General features: G+C 36.4%; 1 protein-coding gene across 3 annotated transcripts in view; it reads left to right on the top strand.

Moving 5' to 3' along the window:
• Window positions 1–21,102, top strand: part of HS3ST5 (heparan sulfate-glucosamine 3-sulfotransferase 5) — a 245,329-nt gene that overhangs the window by 81,295 nt on the left and 142,932 nt on the right. For all 3 annotated transcript variants that reach the window (XM_032484737.1, XM_032484738.1, XM_032484739.1), the window contains exon 2: window positions 14,117–14,311. The gene's annotated coding sequence lies outside the window, so the exon portion shown is untranslated. The remainder of the gene's footprint in view (window positions 1–14,116; window positions 14,312–21,102) is intronic.

Below are 21,102 nucleotides of genomic sequence, written 5' to 3'. Positions count from 1 at the left end.
TTAACTATCAAACTTTTAAACATGAGATAGAAACTTCTTTACAAAACATGACCTGATACTGCGGAATCACCAAATTTGTGGATTAAGAACTATAGAAGCCCCAGTGCTTTCTGCAAAATCACATTTCTGTCAGTCACTCTTGTTTCTCCAACTAGACTCAGACCTCAAGTTTATTTTCTACTTTTCTTAAGTTTATCTCTGATTCTTAGTTTATTTCTCTCGTTTTTCATGATGATACACAGTTTGATTGTAGCCATCACTAAGGAACAAGTGAAAAACAGCCTAAGGTATCGGTGGCCATTGGGTTAACTCTCATTGCCTGAGTGGTTGGTACCCCCAATTCAAATTGACACCACAACAAAGTTACAGAGCCCCCTGCCCGTGGTCCCTGTGTTAACTTCAGGAAAGCTCAACTATTGTGGCTGCAACAAGACCAATAACTGTAGAGGATTAACCACAGAAGGGTACGTGGAAGGATGAGAAACAATAATCCACAGTTGAGTGAATTACCAATTCCAGGCTGAAGGCAAAGGAAACAAAATTAAGGAATAGACAGAGGAAAATGAGTTTATTTCAGTTAGGAACTTTGATTAAAAAGAAAGGAAAATTAGAAGACATTTTTGTTTAATCTACTCTTACTACTCTTGTTCCCATTACCACAGTGAATGAAACCAGGTTGTGGTAGATTAGAGTTTACTGTCTAATTCAAGTTGTTTTTGGGGTTTTTTGTTTGTTTGTTTGTTTGTTTTTTGTTTTGCGGGGTTGGGGCATTGTCTGTATAAATAAAGTTACAGTTGGGCTAAAAAAGAAATCCTTTCTCTTTAAAGGTTCTCCTCTTACACAGGTAGTGGCAAACCCAACCTATGATCTTCTCAAGAACTACAAATTGGTAACCGGGGCCTAGCCTTACATTCAGAAGTTGTGTAAAGTCCAAACTAACCAATGTAATAAAACTTGATTTTGAGTGAGAAGATAGCTTTCCTAGGACTGTTAAGACAACAAGAGGATGAACATTCGTTCCTTTTTTCTCTTAATAGGAGCACTGCTATAGAAATGCTGCTTAAGCTATCGTTAAAGCTTTTTACTTGTCTTAGCTTAAGTGGCTAGCAAACAAACTGTATTACTGTCTGTTAAAGCTGAGATGAGTTGAAGAGCAAATTGTAGTAGGTCTGCTTTGAACACTGTTGTTGAAGTTTTCTTGACTATACTTTAAACCTTACAGTAGAAGTGTATGGGGCTCGAGGGTTTGCAAATTACGTCTGTAGCCATGATCACTTTTGATCCTCACAAAAACACTGTGACTTCAGCAGAGATGACATCTGGTAAGTTCAAAACTCAAGTGACATAGCCATGCCTTCAAGTTCTCAGTAGTCCCCTCCTGGTAATTCAGCTCATGGAACATGGCTGTATGACATGTTTCCCTTTGCCAGGGATCACAGAAGTGATTGAATGCCGGGCAAGCACTCCTCTTCAAAGTTATATTAAGACACGTTATTAACAGGATATAATTCAGCACATATATCAAGCATTACGTCTGTAGACTGCTGTACACTGGGTATAGCCACTGAGAATTCCCAAGCTAGATCCATTTGCAAAAATTCTTATTCTGTCTGCCTGCACACAAAGGCTGAAGATGCATGCTCCGCCATCATTTAAGCTGCAGCTTCTAGGAGGTCAAGAGACTTAACTATCTTTCCTGAGCCCTTTCCACAAACCCTCTACCTTTATAACAGCATAAAGCACACAGTATTTTCCAGATTTGGCTCTAGTGTCACTAACCTGGACATCACATACACACACATCTCCTTTCCCGCCTGTATGTGCATAATCATTGTCTTGTTTGTCTGTGGCTTCTCCTGGCATGCGCAGAGCTTCAGATTCTGAGAGTCTGTTCTTCGTACCAGATTTGCTTGATATTTTGCCTTGGAAACAAGGCCACTGCCCCTGATTACTATGTGTCGGAGCAATCTATCAGGCGCCCCGGCTTCCCAGCAGGGCACTGCTCTCCACAGCATACCCTGAAATTGTGCTTCAGTGCCCTTGCAGGACTGTATCTGTCCTTGCAGCTTATGGCCGTCCCCGCACCAGCTCACCAAACCACATCTGCTCAGCTACCCTGTTGTCACCAATTCCTATCACCTGCGGAGCTCCAGGGTCACAGTCTATGCTGGCAGGCTGGCTACATACCAGGACATTATGGTTGATGATAAGCCTGACTTGCCATTTAATGTTAAGCATTATTCACATGTATGCGAGGAGAACCAGGAGGATTTTTCCTAATCCATCCCTGTCTCAAAACTGTGGGCTTGGTCACACATTACTTCCCATCCTCCCTAAACTTTCATTTTGTAAACTCAGAAGCGTGATGCTGTTTTTGGTGTTTTCCAGTCTCCAGAAAAGCGTATTTATCTTCTTAATCTAATTTTATTCTTCTTGCAATCTCAGGCAAGTCGCTGCCTACATAGCATCAGCTGGCACTTTTGTACTGTAATTTCAAACCATGATGCCCAGTGCCTCCTCTGTACAGCTCTATATAGCTGTCTATGCTGAACAGTATCTAGAACCTAGACGCCGCCTTGTGATTCACTTGTTGTATCGCTAGTGAAAACCAGAATTCATCAGCCACACTCAGTCCCCATGCAGTAACACCCCATGTTTCCAAATTTCACTGCTGAAAGTAATATGTGACATTATTTTGACCATGGGGACACATCTGCTTTCTTTTCTCAGAGTAACTAGGATAGTAATGGAACGGCATGTAAGGTGTTCTTTCAAAGATTTAATTTTAAAAGTCTCCATAATTGGTCACTTTATTTGTTGAGTCTGGCAGCATTTGAGTTTGCACCTCCCAGGGATGTTTCTCATCAGTTATGCCTGGTAGGAGCATAGCTTCTTTCCCTTCCATAAAAGTAACTTGTAAAGGACACAGAGCTCTGTCCATTAGCAACGGCTTACGCAGCCAGCTGTTGCTACTAACTTTGGAGCATAGCTTGGGGCTGTAGGTCAACTTTTACAGTGATTATAGACCAAACTTTGAATTTTTGTAGAGAAAGAACTGCGCCCTGAACATTTCAAGTAACGCTTATAAACGTCTGAACAATGTGCTAGACGTTTTGAGATTCACTGTCTTACTGAAGCCCGAGAACAACCTATGACGGATGTTGTTTTGTACACGGTATAAATCAAGTAAATGAGTCTGGAAATGGCTTAGTAACTGTCCAGTTATGCAGCTAGTAAGTGATATGGGGAGTGAATATCACTCTCTTCCACTCTCTCCACCATGTTATGACTTCATTCCACATTAAATTTTTGTACAAGATCATCACTGGCAGAAGCTGAGACCCACAGAAGCCAGTCTCAAAGAGGAGGTATTATTTTAAAAATCAAGTAATTAATTAACTTAAGTTTTCTACCTACATTTTAAAAAATCATGTGAAGAGAATTTAAGCAGAATCCACGAGGCAATAGGAGAATCCTCCCAGGAGCATGTTGAGGGTGAAGCAGAGGGTGACGGGAGTGGACAAAGCCAGTACCATCTTCATCAAGCACTGGGATAAGACAAAGCTGGGAGCATTCATATATTAACAGCTTTTCCCCAACAACAATAAAAACCTAAGGACATCTGTAAGAATGACCACTATAACAGATCCAGTCCTTGCTTGGAACGATAAGAATCATGCTGTGCTATTCCGTCCCTTTTAGGTTTTAGCATCCCTGCTGATGCTTGCCTTAAAGCTCTCCATGAAAATCAATGAGTTATACTTCTAGGATGAATGTTTCCAGCTCCTGCCAAAATATCTTCCCTAGTCCTCATACATCTCATCACAGCAAAAAGATATTTTATCTAAGAGGTTAGAGAGAGAGGGATTTTCAAGAGTCCCAATTGTCACATTAAAAGATGAAAGCTCAATTTTGAAGACTACACTTCTGTACCAGTTAGGTATCTCAAAAAGGGCTGGATAACAACAAACCACAGATTCTCAGTGGCACACAATAATAAGCGTATATCTAACTCATGGGTCCGTAGGTCATTTGGGATTGGCTGATCTAGGCTGTTGCTGGACTGAGTATGTGATGATCTCAGCTGTCTGCTCATGTGACTGGGGATCAGTCGGGGGCCAGGCTGGGCTCCACTGGGGCAGCTTAGTTCTGTTCTGCATGTCTCCCATCCCCCTCCGGCCTGACCAAGTCCTCACCACAGTAGCAGAAGTGCTGGAGAGCGAACTCAATCATGCAAGCATAGTTCAGGCCTTTGGTCAAATCGTGCCAGTATTTCATTGACCAAAACATCCCATGAACAAACCTCAAAGAAAAGAAGTAGGGAGAGAGATTACCCCTTCTTATTGGGAAAAACTACAAAGGCACATGGCAGTAGGCATGGATATTGGAAGAGGTAATGAGATGGAGACATTGATAAAGTCTACTACAATCATAGACCTATTATTCTTGAGTAACACTCTGTTAAAAGTTAGATGTTGTTCCTTCTGGTAGTGTTAGCTCTGGAAGCAAGCACCTTTCATTCATTCATCCATTCATTCACTTGTTCATTTAACACATAATACTGAATTCTTTAGGGAAGTACTGCTTAATAGGAATATGTTGTGGGTCACATATGGAATTTTAAATTGTCTAGTAGCCACATTTTAAAAAGGTAAAAATAAACAAGTGGAATTAAGTTTACTATTGTGTTTTGTTGAATGAAATACACCCCAAATATTATCATTTTGACTTGTAACCAGTAGTAAAATTATTAATGAAATATCTGATATTCTTATTTTTTTCCCACTAACTCTTCAAAATCCAGTGTGTATTTTTACTTCCAGTTGGAACTGGTCACATTTCAAGTGTTAAAAATCCACAAGTAACTAGTAGCTACTGTATTAGACAGTGACGTTACAGACTCTGTATTGAACTTGGAGCTGAGGAAACAAAACACCTACCCTAGGGATCGCACAATCTTAAGAGAAAGGAGATTTAATTTAAATAGTGTAATCATTATATATCTTTCTGAGAAATTCATATTTTAACTGACTTTGGGGGAATATTATCGTGCTTACATTTCTCAGATCTTATCATGCGCCTGTGCACCAGCTCCTTTCTTGACTGTAATAGTTCTGTTACGCTTCCCCACACAGCCTCTCTCGCCGTGTTTCGTTGGAGACATTTCAACATGCCTTTTCCAAATCTCTTGTGGAGAGCCACCACTGCACTCTGGCAACAAAGATTTTTTTCCCCTCAAAATCAATATAGCAAAGGGATATTACCTGAGATCTTATTACAAGATGGATACATTTTCACATTATGACTTACCTGATAAGAGCCCGGGATCCTTTATGATAGAAAAGTTGAATGGAAAAGTTGACTTTTTCAGTGCTTATCTACCTTAAAAAAAATTTTTTTTAAAAACTGTGGGTGGTAGTAGAGAGAATGCATAATAATAGTAGATAAAAGGGAGATTATTGCTTCAGAATTAGTATAAGGAATGAGAGGCAGAGAACGGAGAAAGCGAGAGGGAAAAAAAAGGAAACATTAACGGTGTTTATCTCTTCTTGACCTGATTAAGCTTGTAAGTGCCTACAACAAAGTTTTGACTTTTCTACACTAAACTGTTCAAGCAAGATTTATCAAAAAGGGTAGTTTTCGAAAGCAATTATTGTCTATTGAAGCTGCAGATAAAGGGTACCGACAAGGGTAGGGAGATAAGATATTTTCTCTGTAGTCTAAAAAAGACCTGATGTTTCTTTAAATATATAGGCATAGCTTAAAGAACTGAAAAAGATTTCTTTTAAATGCTATGAATCACCCCATGATTTCTTTTCTTTTTCAAAATCCTGTTCTGCTTACTGCATGCCTATTCAGTGGTGACTCACTGCTCTGATTGTGTAACCCACTGATATCAACACCACGTTGGGCGAATGCCCTGGTGCTTCCTTGTTCCTCTGGTAACATGACACTTGGGATAGTGCTCCCACTGAACCCAGAGCATCCCCTTGACTCTCATAGCTGTTGTGATTGGTACTTGCCTCCGAAAAGCAGTTTGGGGAGTGTGAGGTAATACAGTACAGAGAAGAAAGAGCATACTGGATTTTAAGCTGTGAGATGCTGTTTTTTCAAGATGTTACTGAAAACTGCAGTTGTGGCTCTGTGTTTTCATACTAGACACTTTAGAAAATGACTATAATTATGTAGAGAAGAGAGTCCAGATTACATGGTGGGCTTTTTTACACATTAAATTACAAAAATATATTTGTGCATCTGCTCCAGCTTGTTGTGAAGGATTTAAATCAGAACAGCAACATTGGTCTTGTGTTTAGTGACAAAGGATCACTGCAGTCATTTCAAATATTTTTCAACCCAGTAGCCATCCACCAGTTAACTCATCTCTCCTCCCTCTCCCTGACACACACACACACATTTGACATTCTTGCTTCTAACATTGAAATATTTGGAGTCACTTCCTTTCATTGAGATATTTTCAGATAGGGACTCAAAATAAATTGAAAAGAGTCAAACCATAGTCAATTAATGGCAAATTCATGCTTTATGAATTGATGCTTTGTGAATGAAAGACATATGTAATAGGATGGGCGTCGTGAGGTCGAAAGTCTCCCCTCCCCCAGGTCAGGAAGTGTGCGGGGGCTTTGATGCAAGTGAAAGGCTACAAGCTTGGCATCAGAACCATCATCATTAACTCAAGCACCAAGAATGGTCCTGTGAAAAGGAAAATATTCTACTGAACAGCTCTTAAAGTCACCTAGTAAAGAATAAAAAGAGTTGCTGGTGGAATGGAGAGTAAGGGGTGTGTGTGTGTATGTGTGTGTGTGTGAAAGCAAAAGAGACTTTTCCCAGAAACTCCAGAATCGTAGACTCTTAGGCACGAATGGTGTTTAGAAGACATATAGTCAGTGATTCTCGATTCAGGTTGCATATTACAATCACCTGGGGAAATTCCAACGTTCCATCTTCCAACCTCAGACCAACTGAACCAGCATCTTTGAGGACAGGACCTGGGGATGGGCATTTTTTTTAACGCAGGTGTATGCTAAAGTACAGCCAAGGTTTTAAAGAGCCTGACTTAGTCCAATTCTTTCTGTATGGATAGACAACATAAAAACCCTTCCCAAAGAAATGGTATATCTCAGGCCATTGTCAAGTCTAGATTAGAAACTGCATTACCTGACCCCAGTTCAGAGCGATTCCGTAGCAATCCAGTACGAATATCTTTTGTTAGTTTTGACTCATTTGAACTATCTGTTGGTAAGATTCACAGAAGGAATCAGGCTTCTTAAATTTTCTGTCCGATAGACTTGAGGAAAAACAACCCACTATGCTGGGCAGTCGTATAAATTAACACGCAGATTTCCTAATTTTTCAGTAGAGTTCGCCTCCTTGCCATCTACCAAAAATAAATTAGTCTTTGGTTTTTGTGAAGTTTTTGAACCATATTTATAACTTTCATTTTATGTAAGTCAAAAAGATCCCTTAAATCACTTTAGCATATGTAGCCCCATTTTGAAAATCATCATATAAAGTATGTGCAACTCACTTCCTGAGAAACATTCTGAGAAAACAGAGGCAGTGACACGGACCCGCGGTTAGCAGTGTTGAAGATAGAGGTATAGTTAAACATTTTCCTGTTCTTTTGACATCTGTCTTTTCTGTGCGTGTGTATCTGTTGAACCCATCAAAGTCTAAAATATTTCAATTCAGTATAAAATTGTAGTACCAATTGTTGTATGGATATATTTTATCTTGTGCCGAGATGGAAAAGCATATCTAACTGCATCATATCTATGCTCAGAAGTAATGCAAATCTTCTGTCTTGCCAGTGCCAGAAATAAATGAAAATGATAGTAGATAAAGGCTAGACACATTTTTCTCTTTTGCACTCATGCAAAATTTTTTATGTAGTGATCATCATCATGCATTAAGCATACACTGGAAGCCAGACATTCTAGATGGGCAGAGGAATATTGAAGGCATAGTTCCTGTTCTCAACTCTTATTAATCAAAAGCAAATAAATAAACCAGTGCAGTTTAACATAGTTGAGAGTAAAGAAGAAATATTGAAATAAGAAAAAACTTCTAAGTATATTCTAGGATTTGTGGGAAGGGCTATCTCCATTCATACAGTTTTTTTCAACCTATTACAAGTGTCCACTAAGGACTTATTTACCTAATTAGATAGTTGAACTGAGTGTCTATGTTTATAAATGGGCATTGCCTCATGTGAATTGTGTGATTTGTACTAATTATCTCCATAATATAAAGAATAAAGAAGTTCATAAATAGCAGGTGTTTCAATGATTGGGTTTTTTTTTTTTTAAAGCCTGAAGAAATGCCCATGGCACAACTGCAAAGTAAGGAAGATCAGAATGCATTAGAAGGAGCAGGCCAAGTGGAAGTCCATGATGAGCACCATACTGCTCTGATGGAATTGACCACTGCTCAGAGTATGAGTCTCTGCATTGCCAGCCTTAGAATCGGACTCAGGGTGGCAGTCTCATTCTTGTCACACTCATAAGGGACTGAATGAAGTACCTGAACTAGGGGATCAATTCATGAATGGGGAAGCCACTCTACTCCTGTGTCCAAAATGTTGGTGTCCTTTGTGCCCAGTGCCTCCTTCTAACCTGGAAGTCCCAGGGGGACCAGTAAACATGGGTGGTTGTGAGGGTCATGCCATTCAGACCAAAGGAAAGTGTGAGAAATCCTCTAAAGAAGTGACTTCTCTAGTTTGCGAGAGAATGGAAGACCCCTGATCCACGTGAGTAACTTCTGATCCCTGGATTTTCTCTTCTTCGTTCTCAAAGCTAGTGGTGGTCCATCCACATTCCGCAGCACTAGAGGCTTCTGTGTTGGGATTACTTTGCGGGAGATGAATCCCCTTATAAAGAAAGAACAAAACTTTATCTACAGCTCTCACCTAGCTACCCCCTCCCTGTTAGGGTACAATTTCAGCTTCTCCAGTCACATTCCAGTCCTGTCTCCTTGTAATGATGTTATTTCCAGATCTTGTTAATGGAGGACTGGGTGTTCCCAAGCACGTCAATTGCTCTTTTATGGAGATAATCACAGAAGTTTGATTGTTTTGGGGTAATTGTGGATGACTCATGTGTAGCTTTTACTTATTTAATTCTCGTACGATATTATTTCTCTTGTTTCCTTAGGAAGTTTTCAAAATTATAAGGGAGAATTTTACTTATTAATAGATGCTGTTATAGGGTACTCTCAATCTTTGAGCCAGAGGTAGATAAATACAACTTTTTACATTTCTACTCAATATTGAGGAAAACCTGCATAAAATATACATAAATAGGGAAGCTTATATTCTTTTTTTCAGCATTTATAAATGCCTTTATTCCATGTGTTTTTTAAAACTGCACTACTTGCATTATAGAGTGGCTGTGACATCCATTGGCAATCTCATTCTCTTTAAAGAATCATTTTTAAAAGAAATACGAAAGACCTGCAGTATAATTATAGAACATATGTCAACTATCACCCAAAAGGACAAATACAATCTTGCCAATAGATTCAGGAATTAACAAATAAAACATAAAAGTTTAGCAAGTGAAATAAACAACTGAAAATCATTTTTCCCTTATACAGAAAAGAGCATGTCTAAAGAGGCAGAGCATAAGACTCTATCCTTCCATCGTGCAGTTAAGCTCATTTTTTATTTCTACAAAGAGAAGCAAAATAAAGAGTGCCATTTCAGCCTATCCTTTGGAGTTTAGGTTACAGGAGAAAAGAAATCATGACTATATCCTGGTGGAATTTCTTATTTTGCTTGAAAAGCAGTTGAATATTAAATCACAAATCACTGGTTTCCTAAAATACCTTTTAATACCCTAAGGAAAATTTGTAAAACAGCCTGCCCTCTGATTTTTATTTGTAGTCATTCTCAAAAATGCATTTTGTTCAGGAGAGTTCCTTTTACATTTTTTCCTTTCCATTCCTTTTTTTTTTTTAAATTTAACAAAGTAGCAGATTCAATACCCTGAAAAAACTAGGAGATATTTATAACTGAACAACAAGCCCATAGAAGCCCAAAGGCAATTACCTCTTGTATAAATACGCCTTAGGCAAATTCAACTAGTTTTTAAGAAACAGAAATTTAAGCCTGCTGAAGAATTTTATTCAGGCCTAAAATTTGCATTGTCTACTCTTAAATGTCCTGGCCCCATCCTCCTCTGGACTCCCTCAATTCTAATTCTACCATTCTTCGACTTAGAAAACATTATCTGGCTACAACTAACACAGTCAGAAGACTGAGAAACATGTCCCCCCTTGTCCTCATGTTTAATACACTCACAGCCCCCACTGTTTCATTACCTTTAGACTCCAGTGTATGTTCTAATTTTAGGTGACCCTAAGAAACCTCTTACTTAGGATAATGTCAGTAGAGATAGTATAGGCTAAAATTTCATCCCTGCCTTGGAATCTCTGAAGTTCTTTTTGCCCTTTTCCAGTAAATATCCAATAACTAAGAATTAATTCGTACTGGGGATAACTATTTTCCAGAACAATCAGTCTTTACTCAAAAAGACTTCAGCTGTTAATTATTTAAAGTACAGAATTTTTGCTTATATTTTTCAAAGATAAAATATTTCTAAAGAGAAATATAAAATACTTGAAAATATGACAGTGAAAATAACAAACAGCATGTTTGAGTGTCTGTCCACATAACTCAGGGCTTATCTAAAGTTTCTCCAGCTCATGCAGAAGTATGGTTTCTTTATAATTAATCTATGCAAATTCTATAGAATTGGGATCAGAAACAAGTTTCCTATTTTTTACTTCCAATTTTTTGACAGAATAACATGTTTCCCCTTGTTAATTTTCAACCTTATCCTTTTAAAAAGGAATCAGAGTCGAAACATCAGTATCAATCCAGTTGACTATCTTCTGAATCCCTACTACTTACATAGCATTCTACTACAGAGTACAAAGAAATATGACATTTCTTTGCCTTCAGTGTACTTGTAGGTAATTCAGAAAGTAAAATATACAGGAAAAAATAATAACTCAAAGTGATTCATGGTTCAAGAGTTATTGCAAGGAAATTGTTCATTCATTCAACAGATATTTACTGAGTGCCTACTATGTGCTAAGCACTACACTGAATGCTGCACATTTTTAAACTGAGGATATTTAAAAATAGAAATGGTCACTTTCCTCTAGGGTGATGAAGAGAGAGAGTTAGGTAGGAGTTGGGTGATGTAAGCCCTTGTTCTTTATCCTAGGAACAATGGGAAAGCACTGAAGGCTTTTAAAAAGGGATTGACGTAATCAGTTGTATATTTTTAAAAGGTCATTCTAAATGGCATGAGGAGAATTTAGTGAAGGGAAACAAAATGTGAGATGAGAGGCAGAAAAAAGCCATGCAGTATTCCAGGCAACAGACAAGGTGTTAGTGGTGGTGGTGATGGTAGGGGAGGAGAAAAGGAAAGAGGAAGATAAAGGGTGAAAGGGGACAAAATAGATAGATTTGAAAGTTATCTACAAAACAAAATCAAAAGGATTCGATGATCAGATATAGGGATAAGGGAGAAAAGAAGAATTAAATCTACTCTGATTCCTTTTTTAAAGGTTGAAGACCTTGCTTTTGGGCTTGTCTACGTGATGGCTGATGGTGCTGTTTACAAAAACAAGGAGCACTGGAGGAAAGGTGTATTTGAGAGGAAGTTTTTAAATGAGTCCAGTTATAGAAAAATTCAGTTGGAGGAGCCTTCAAGACATTCAAGTTGAGATGTCAACTATTCAGTTAGAGATAAAAGTCTGGAAATAAGAGAAGAAAATGTTAAGCTTAAGATAAAATTTGAGAGTCATCATCAAATGATAGCATCATATATCTTGGTGAGCTCTCTTATTAGTATATAGAATGTAAAATAATGTGTTTAGATTAGGGTTCTTTCACAATGAATTAGAAGACTCTGGAAACATTTCATAGGGGAGAGGACTGGGTCATGAAAAAAGGTAGAATATAGATTAAACAGAGACAGAGATAGAAATGAATGAAATGATAGGAACACAATAAAAATATAAATAGATTGCAAAGATTCTGGTTGCAAGTAACAGAGATATTAACCCAAATAGGCTTAATCCAAAAAAAGAAAGAAGGAAGGAAGGAAGGAAGGAAAGAGAGAAAGAAAGAGAGAAAGAAAGAAAGAAAAAGAAAGAAAGGAAGGAGAGAAAGAAAGAAGGAAAGAGAAAGAGAGAAAGAAAGGAAAAGAAAGAAGGAAGGAAGGAAGGAGAGAAAGACAGAAAGAAAGAAAGACAGAAAGAAAGAAAGACAGAAAGAAAGACAGAAAGAAAGACAGAAAGACAGACAGAAAGACAGACAGAAAGACAGAAAGAAAGACAGAAAGAAAGAAAGACAGAAAGAAAGAAAGACAGAAAGAAAGAAAGACAGAAAGAAAGACAGAAAGAAAGAAAGAAAGAAAGAAAGAAAGAAAGAAAGAAAGAAAGAAAGAAAGAAAGAAAGAAAGGAAAAGAAAGAAAGAAGGAAAGAAAGAAAAGAATTTATAAATTCACACATAACTGAAAATTTCAGGGTATTCTACCTGCAAGCAAGGCTCTGTCCAGGGTTGAAACAAGACGCTCAAAACACAGATCCTCTTCTGCTATTTTACAGCTATTTCCTTGATGTTGACTAAATTCTGGCAGGTTCTCCTCTTATAATCCCAAAGTGATTGCCAGTAGTTCCAGATGCTACGTGTTCATATGCTCATGTCCAGCGAGAAAAACAAAGGGGTTTTTTTGTCTTTTTTCTTTTTTTAAACATAATAGGGCAACAAAAACCCCAGAATGGAGATCATTGGCTTGTTAAGGTTGCTTGCTAACAAAAATCACTGCAGGTTGACCAAATGCTCAGAAAACATTTGTTAAAAAGTAAGCACCACTGCTATGATTCCTGTTAGCAAGCAATAGAAAACCCACTGGTTTAAACGAGTACAATTCCAAAGGAAACAGTGAGTCCTGTTGGTTCAGCTGCTTATCAGTTACAAGGTCTGTATCTTTGTGTTTCTCTGGATTTCCATTGTGTTTTACATCACGGTGACAAGGTGACTGCTGTACCTCCAAGTATCACAGCCTCATTCAAGGCAAGCAATTATGTGGTAAAAAGAAGAGGAACAGGAATCTTTCTATTTATCAATAAAATAAAATTTTGCTTGATTTCTTACCCAGTGTACTTCTTACAGTTTAGGAGCCAGAATGGGGTCACATGACCACTCTTAGCAGTAAAGAAGACCAGGAGAGTGAACATTTGATTTTCCGTTCTTTATTTGTGAGACATAAGAAGCAAGAATAAAGTTGGGAAGGGTTTTTGGCGACCAAGCAATGGGGTCTTGCATGAAAACCTGTTGTTTTACAGTATCCTCTGTGCTTACATGTATATTATGCTCATTTTTTATTTGACTTTGTATTTATCTGTATATTTTGCTCCCTCTAGCCTTTAGGAGAATATTTGCATGATTAATTACCAATTTTAAGAATAGATGTTTTATTCTCTTTTTTCCATTAGCCACAACATCTGCTTAACTCATTCAGTAAAGAAGCTAGAATTTTGGTTTCCCTGAGTAGGCAACACATACTGACTGCAAAGGATATTATTTTTATTTGTGTCTAATTATCTTGACAAGCATTACCCTTGTGAAAGAAAATATAGCTAAAGTACCAGATGATTCCATGGGGATTTTGTAAAAGTATCACATTTTATCCTTTAAGAGGTGTGATAGAGTCTCACGTAAGGATATATTTCCAAGAGACCTCATCAACCTTGACTTAGAAAGAAATTCAGCACCAAAATGTAGCACCTACATATCAAAAATAAAATTAGTAATTATACCACTTGATGCAATGTTTGGAAAAAATAGTCAATTAAAGCCGTCTGAATTCAACCAGAATCCTCTGCAGGCAGCAGCATCATGCAATTCTGACTTCACAATGACATGAAATTTTAAATGACAACTGTGCTAAATCAGGGAGCGGCAAGCCCTGGCCAAGTTTAAATTTAGTAACACTGCTAGTTTACTGAAAATAACCTTCTCCATAGCAGATTCTCCATGAATTTCAGGTGACCAACTACTTGTTTTTCTGTTCTGTTCAGAGATAATCAGGTACGCAGAGGCTTCAGCGTTGATGTCTTCCTCGCTTCTCAATGGCATTTCTGGTGTCCACCTCCGGAGTCTCCTTGGCCAGCCTTGAAACACTTTGAAATTAAACAGAGAAGCCACTGCATATATTCTTGAAAATTTCCACAGTCTATGCCCAGAACTTTCTGAATAAGCATAAGGATTTGAAGGTAAGTGAATTCTGGAAGTAACTCATATTCTTGTGTAACTCTTAATTACATCAAAAGTGAATACTTAATATATTTTAATAAAATATATTAAAGTAAAAGAAGTTATTGAATATAAGGAAAATAGCCAGCTATGTGCAGTTCCGCCACAAGAAAAGGGAAATAAAATACAAAGTTTAAAAGTTGTTAACATATCATGTAATGTAAATACAAGCAAGGGACAGTAGTTATCTTGATACCTGATAATCAGTTTCACGCACAAAAAAGCATGACACACAGTGGTTCTCAAATTTTAATATGCATAAGAGAGGAGGTTCTTAAAATGCTGATTCCTAGGCATATTTCAGAGAGATTTAGACTCCCTATGTCTGACATATGGTCGAGCAATCTGCATTTTTACAGTTACTCAGCCTCAAGTGATTCTGGTGTAGGTGGGTCTTGGGCCTTTGAGAGACAGAAATAGTCATTCAAAATAAGGTATTTCTAATCTTGGAACTTTATATTAAATGGGATTTTGTGTTGTTTTCTTCAATCACAAGAATAAATAGGGAAGGCATATTTAGCACAGAGACGCTAAACTAGTGATCCCTTTTGACCCCCTAAATTGAATTATTAATTCTCTTTAATATTCCTTTTTAAAGTTCAGTAATGATAAGCTACTTCCCAGATGTCCCAATCCTTTAGAGTGACAATCCTGTCATTGTTCTCCTCAGCTCTTTCTCTGTCCCAAGTAATGTTTTAATTTATCCAGATGTTTATGGTTATTGTTTTAATTTATTCAGATGTTTATGTTTATTGGATCTAATTCTAAGAAATATCTGGAAGATGAAAATAATGAATTATTACTAGAGTTGGCTAAGCATTTCTATATTTTTTGAAGAGTTTTTTTCTGTTTCTCTTCATTTTGGAAACTAAGCCTTAGATTTCAAAAGAACAGATCTGCTTAATACACATTTGGTTACTATTTTTTCCTCTACAGATTAAACCTTAGAAATCATGTGATATATGTGTTACATGGACATTCATTGACTTTATTTTATTTTTGTTTCCTATATTTCATTTAGCAACTTCATCTTTATTATTTGCAGTTTTATGTTTATAAAATGTTTGCCTTTTTTTAAACCAGTAAAATAAGCAATTGGTAAGGACACATCTGGATCTTAAACTGTGATGGTTTTCAAAGGTTCAATACGATATCATTTTTATAGTGAACAGTGACGTTTTTCGTAAAAATCCTTTGCTTGAATTTCAGGCTTATAGCTATTTTCTTCTCTATCAGTCTTTGTTTGCACTTGTTCATATTGTGTAGAATTTCTTGTCCATAAAATATCAAAAGGCAAAAGTAAACCCTTAACAAGAGGTGTGTCTCTATAGCATGTGTTAGCTAACCATATTAGCAATTAGTATTACAGAAGGAAAATGAATATAGTCATATGCATAAAATAAAGCAAGACTTTTTTCAAGTAACCAAAAGTCAATATTTACAGAATTGCATTAACTATAATACTTAATTTTTGCATGCATTTGTTGTCAAAACTGTTCTCAATAATAAGATTGACATACCTGGTAAATAAAAATCCTAAAATTTGTGGTACACAAGATGGTAAAATCCTTAAATATATAGTACACAAGTTTATGGCTCAACAGAGTCCCCAAATACGACTCCAAGAAGCTTTTAGTGCAGACCTTCTATATTATTTCAATTTCAGAAAAGCATAGAAACTCTTCCTTCCTTCCTCCTTCCCTTCCCTTCCCTTCCCTTCCCTTCCCTTCCCTTCCCTTCCCTTCCCTTCCCATCCTTTCCCTTCCCTTTCCCTTCTCTTTCCCTTTCCTTTCCCCTTCCTTTGCAGAGGAGCAGGTGGAGAAACAATGAAATTGTGTCCTCAAGTGAGTCACATTCATTATCATTGGTGTATTTATCTTAAATCATGACTCCCTAAAGAAAACTTACAATGTAGTTTTAAGGAACCTGAGTGAAACAGCCTCCATGCTCAGGAAGTAAAATAAACAACAAAAGAATACATTACAGAAACTTTATAGAAGCATTAAGTTTTAGAATAGAAATGGACCACTGAGATCTTATAGTCTGGTCCCCTCACATATCACAGCAGTCTTTTCTCTTCCAAACTTGCTGTAAAAACGCTTTGTACAAAGATCAGTAAGCAGCAATCTGGTCGAGTATGGCCTATTGACAAGGAGAAACTAGCCAAGTGTTCTGCAATAATGATTTCTTGGGTAAGAAAGGTAGGAGGAAATTTTCCTCCAAGATGAAGTTTGAAGAAGTGAAGAAAATACCTGGGTACTTATAAATGTAATTCAATTTGAAATCATGCATTATTTTAGTTGTCAGTAGATAATCTACCATGTCATTAACCTAGAAACGAAAAGAACAAATTCAGGTTTATTGCAGGCTGGGTTAGCTGTATTTGGAAATCTGATATTGAGAGGGAAAAAGAACTAAAAGTAATTAAGCGAGGGCTTGAGAACAGTAGAGCCATCTGGGACCATTCAGTAAAGGAGGAAGGAGATTTAAATATGTAAGAGTCTCCGGGGAGCATTAGTATTATTGTGAAAGTGTTAATAATGATGTTTGTGAGATACCCGAAAAGACTAAATGTTTATTATTCTCAATTTAAGAAGTTGTAGGGGGTGGGGCGGGTATAGCTCAGTGGTAGAGCAAATGCTTAGTGTGCACAAGGTCCTAGGTTCAATCTCCAGGACCTCCATTAAAAAAAAAAAGTTGGTAAGTCATTTAAATTTATGTAGCAAAAGTATAATCACTGATGTTGTGAAGTGCTCATAACATATTGAAAATGAAAACAAGTTACAAACCATGTTGTGATGTGGTCCCGTTTTTATTAAAAAAGGTACAGATGCATAAGAAAACAATTGAAATGATACATACACATCAAAGTATTATTGATGGCTATGCTCATTTGATGAAATTATGTCTGATTTTTATTGCTTCTCAGGGTTTATAAAACTTTTGCTGAAGTGTATTATTAATGTAATTTTAACATATTTTTAAAGGCTGAGAAAATTCAGTTTTCTGGGAAGTTCACTTTCATAGAACTATAAGGTAGTCCTACTAACAGTTGTTTAAAATAGCCTTAAAGCCAGGCTCTTGCATCTTGTAGTGATAAACTGATTTGAATGGTACTTCCAAATAGATCAAAATGACTTTTAGATGTAGTTCTTCATTTGTGGAATATTGCAGTAGATAAATTTCTCAAGTTCCTCTCTGCATTAAAATCTGACAATTTTGAATTATGACAATTAATTCCTTAGTCTATTCATTTTTGTATCATGTAATTTCAATGTGTTTTCAAGAATTTTCTAACTACAATAGTTTGCCCCATTTGGAAGATAATTTTATATGTTTGGTTACATTAGTGTTAACAAGTCTGTGTTTTTTAAATCTCCAGTGTAACATACGGTTAGTCTTACCATTATTACTACCAGCTGCGGTTAGCCTATGATTTTGTTCATTCCATCTGAATCCAAAGTAATTAGCTCTTTAGTTTAATGACAATATTTGTTAATGGGTTTTTAGGGCCAAATTCTGCTGTTAGAGAGTGGGTGGTGTATTTGAAGATAGAATCTGGCCCTTATGTTTTAAGCATAAGCTGTGTAATTTGATTTCAAAATGATGGTTTAGAGAGTTTAGAGTAGGAAAACTAAATCTGCATTTATCTGAAGTTTGTCAGTTTCAAGAAACAAAATGAAAGTGATAATTTATGTAAATGAATAGCAAACCCACTCTAAATTCTCTGATACAGTGATCTTGTATGTTGTGTCATTACCTACATAGTTGGAATAAAAAATGAAATGATAATTATCAAGGAGACATTAGGTAATTTTCTTTTATGTGACAGGGCATACATTGAGTCTTTTAAGTGCAACGAAACATTTTTGATCCTTTTATTTAAGGTGTACAACAAGATGATTTGATACATTTTTATAATGCAATTACCATGAGACCATGATGACCATGATAAGGTTAGTTAGCACATTCATCACCTCACATAATTAAGAGAAGAGACCTTAAATGTTTTCACCAGCAAAAAAAAAAAAAAAGATGATTATATTCTTGAAGGACTCAATGAAGCGGAACAAACGTTTGCCTGGGGGCGGTAACTGGGGTTCAAAGTCAGATTCAGTTTCCTTGTAGTGGAATGACCTTGGGAAAAATCTCTTTCCCTCTCCCTGGGCCTCAGTTTCTTCTTCCTAAGTTAATGCGTTTGCACCAGATGATCCCCATGGTCCCTCTAAAATGAAAACTAACTTGCTTTAAAAGAGTGCTATGAGGAAGGCACGAGGAGGGCAAGGAAGATGCTATGGCTTGAGCTAACTGAATTAACAAATCATTAAGTCCACTAAAAGGTACTCTGGAGAACTTTCCTTCGGTGACTTGTTAACTTTTATCCTGGAGAAGAGAAATATTTGGCAGGTTCTATGTAAAAGAGACTGTAGTCTACTCAGAATTTTACAGAGACCAATTTTAACAAAACTTAAAAGCAAAACAAAACCCACCTAGTAACAATTGAGATACCCAAAAATGAAATAGGATGCCTTCGGAGATCACGAATTCATCATCATTATAGGAAAGAAAGCAGGTCTCAAGGGTTTTATGACCTGCTAAACTGACTTGCAAGATACAAGGACTAGAAACACATATTCTGAACATAGGGGAACTCAGGAAATGTTATCATGAGCCCTTATTTTTTGCTTTTTCTTTTCTTCTTTTTTTAACTGAAGTATAGTTGATTCACAATGTTGTGTTAGTTTCTGGTATACAGCATAGTGATTCAGTTTGTATATATATATTCTTTTTCATATTATTTTTCATACAGGCTATTGTAAGATATTGAATATAGGACCTTACTGTTTATCTGTTTTATATATAGTAGTTTGTATCTGTAATCCCAAACTCCTAATTTATTTCTCCCTTCCCCTTTGATAACCATAACTTTGTTTTCTATGTTTGTGAGTCTCTTTCTGTTTTGTAAATAAGTTTATTTGTATCACTTCTTAAATTCTGCATGTAAGTGATATCACATGGTATTTGTCTTTGTCTTACTTACTTTACTTAGAATAATAACCTCCAGATCCATCCATGTTGCTACAAATGGCATTTCATTCTTTTTTGTCTGAGAAGTATTCCATTTTATATATATGCGTGTATATATATACACACACATACACATATGTACATATACATATACACCACATCTTCTTTATCCTCTATTGATGAACACTTGGGTTTCTTCTATGTCTTGGCTAACGTTAATAGTGCTGCTATGAACACTGAGGTGCATGTATCTTTTCAAGTTAGAGTTCTCTCCGGATATATGGCCAGGAGTGGGATTGCTGGATCATATGGTAACTCTATTTTCAGTTTTTTAAGGAATCTCCATACTGTGGAGATGCCTCCATAGTGGCTGCAACAATTTACATTCCTACCAACAGTATAGGAGCTTTCCCTTTTCTCCACACCTGAACTCAGGAAATGTTATCATGAGCCTTTCTGAGGCAATTATTAGAGGACAAACTCCATCAAACCAAGAGATAACTACAGACACTACTGCAAAAGAACTGCTGGTGAGCATTGAATGTATTTAATGCTAAAACTAAATCTAAAATAAATACGGAGATTCAGATGACAGAATAGAGTATAATATCTTGTGGAATTAAAGCAACTAACAAAAATTCAGAGGACACAACAGGAAGAAATTGCTGCATATAGTAAGTTAGCTGGCTGCTTTATTTCCAGTATCTAGGAATCAGTAGATATCATTTAAACCTGACAAATCAAGTTATAGGAGTATAAGCTTATTTAAGTAGAAAAACACTAAGAAAGGTCATGTTATTGCCCAACATTAGGTGGAAAAGTATGGGGAGAGAGAGAGAGGGGAAAAATGCTACTTTTACTATGAGTCACAATGGGAAATAGTGAATATTCTAAAGATATAGAAGATCAAGGTTATTATTTGAAGTTATACACTTTATATATAGGTTATAATATGAGATAACTTATAGAGTTATAAATTATGAGAAAACGTGCACCCTATTAAATATTCTTTAAAAATGGCGTACAAATATTAAGTGAGGAAAACAGATCATATAATGAGAGTCTTTTTAAAACCTTTAACAGAAAACTTAAAAATATTACGACAAAATAGGTTTGTCGTATCTTTCATATCAATGAATGTAAAGAAAGACATGGATCTTTTTTAAAGAAAATATTTTCAGATTGGATCACAGGGCAAAACCAAATTCTGAGCTGTATACCAGGATGCAATCAAAGCAAAGTATTCAAAAATTTGAAAATGAAAGGATAGGCCAAGGTGTACTAGGCAGATACAATCTAAAGAAATTAGGAGTTAGAATCTTAATATAAGAAAAAGTGAAATTTAATACCAAAAGGCATAAACTAAGACAAAAGAGAAACTTTACAGTGAATGCTGATATGTATAACACATAATGAAGGTATACAATCATGAATAAATAGCTTTCAGGGCTACTGTGGGAGTTTGTTCAGGAAATAAATGTCTAAAAACATCCCAAGAAATATCAGTAATCCATATTTTAGGTGCCAGGCTAAGACTAAAGAATGTCACCTTAGGTATCATAAAACAAAACCTGCATATTGAACTTTATTTTCAAGGGGAAGTATTTTGATATCAAAGACAATTAAAACTACCTGTTAACTGAGAGTTAAGTACTTGACTAATGACAGTTTTTTTTTCATTGTTAGCAAAAAGGGTTACAAGTTGCTTCTCTGTGAAAAGAAA

The sequence above is a fragment of the Camelus ferus genome, chromosome 8 (assembly GCF_009834535.1).
Source record: "Camelus ferus isolate YT-003-E chromosome 8, BCGSAC_Cfer_1.0, whole genome shotgun sequence".
NCBI classification, from domain to species: domain Eukaryota; kingdom Metazoa; phylum Chordata; class Mammalia; order Artiodactyla; family Camelidae; genus Camelus; species Camelus ferus.
Note: the sequence above shows the minus strand (reverse complement) of the source record. Positions and strands in the feature narration are given on the sequence as shown.